Genomic DNA, 1,933 nt, shown 5'->3' on the forward strand with positions numbered 1-1,933 from the left:
GATTCATTCTGACCAATCAGGGGACCGATACCCACCTGCCTGGCCTGAATCTACGTGTTACGGCGTCATAACCAACGTGGAACGGGGCCTTCTGATTGGTCCGCGGCGCCTGGCTATATGATAATGTTCATTCATGCTTGTCAGGGGACGGTAAGAGGACTGTTGGCCACCATCCTGACACAGCAAAACCTCAAGCCAGGTCTGGAGGCGTGCAAACTGAATCCAGTGCCCAAGGTACTGATGCGCCATGGTGCGCTGCATTGCCCTCCCACATCTCAGTTGTGCCGTCAATGCATACTAGAAGACTTTACCAATGTACATCTAATGTCTGACTGAAGGATATAGAACGTAAACCCAATAGAATTACATCTGATATCCGTGGGTAATTGATTTTTCACCCATAATCATCCCCAATTGATAAGGATATGCATGTAGGAGCCTGTGGTCTATCAACTCTGCCCAGCTCTCTTCCTAGGGTGTAATTGGCGATAAGGAAACTTATCATCAGATATAAACCCTCAAAAACAAACATTAGACGCCGTCACTGGAAAAAGGCAGGATACACACAAGAGATATCTTCTCTTCTGCGTAGTGTGTTTCTCCTGCATTTTCCCTGTGATTCAACTATTGTACTGAGCTTTGGATGAGGGCGGATGCATAGCTTTGATAAGGGTGTTCTTCAGAATTTTTATGAAGCCTTTTCAACTTAACCGGTAATCGGTACTATCCTTAACCCAGAAGGAGCACGTGAGACCGTTGGTGCTCAGCCAGAAGATTCCGCCACTCAACCACCCAGAGGTCCAGCAGGGGCTGAAGGACCTGCCTCTCAGAAAGAGGGTGAGGTTACTATACTTTTTGTGGACCGCAGGAAGAATAGCTTCTTGGAAATCTAAGTGTGTATCGAAATTTAAACAAAATCATGTTATTATGCTATTTTTAATGGTGCTGAAAGTCTGGGTTTGAACATTCAACATTTGCGTTTCTCTGTCAAAAAGAGTATAAGCCAATGGTGTCGATAAGAACGTGACCTTGAATCCCTCATCCATTTGCCAGGCGGTGTGAATAATAGTTTTAAAAGGAGCAAAAGTATTTTCCATGAATTTTCTTACCGTTTGTTTTTTGTGGTTTGCAGAGGGCTTTAAAGCACGAGTAGTCCTATTCGTCAATGATGAGTATGGGACTTCCAAGGGGGGGATTTCTACTATCAACAGCCAGATGGTCCAAACCCTGACGGCAGCCAATGCAGTCGTGTACAACACTGCCCTGCATGTGCCAAAACGTGACCAGGAAGCAGCAGACAGGGACGGTGTTCAGCTGATTGGGCCAGATCTTATGGGTAAGACTGAGCCAACATTAGACTGGCTGACCTACTACCACAGTGTCCACTTTCCAGACCTACCAAAGGATGTCACCTGCATCATCGGCCACGCTGACATCACAGATACGGCGGCACGAAACATCTGGGAACAACGCTACCCACAGGCAGACCTCGTGACGATCACCCATGTCCTACCCGAGGATACAGAGTACTACAAGGGAGGTCGGAAGGCCATGAAGGCATGGGAGAAGGAGAATGATATGCTTGATAAAATCGACAACGTAAAGGCAGCCTTCTCTGTGGGCAAGCGGATCTTCGAACACTGTGACAACATGTACAGGGGAGAGAAGAAACCGCAGAACCACTACATCTTCCTCCCGAAGCCATCCGAGATGTTCCTGGCCACCACAGTTCGACCTGGGGGACAGCAGAAGGTCGTCCTCTCCATCGGCAGGGTAAGGAAGGTGGAGAAGCTGAAAGGTCATGACCTCGCGGCACAGTCCATGGGAGAAGTAGGAGAGAGGATCAAGAACGTCCGGCTGCGCGTGCGCGGCATCAGTGAAGATGATGTCGAGACAAGCAAGAAGATCCTGGAAGACAATCTGAACAGCGACA

This window comes from Branchiostoma floridae, chromosome 5, assembly GCF_000003815.2.
Source record: "Branchiostoma floridae strain S238N-H82 chromosome 5, Bfl_VNyyK, whole genome shotgun sequence".
Classification (NCBI taxonomy): Eukaryota; Metazoa; Chordata; class Leptocardii; order Amphioxiformes; family Branchiostomatidae; genus Branchiostoma; species Branchiostoma floridae.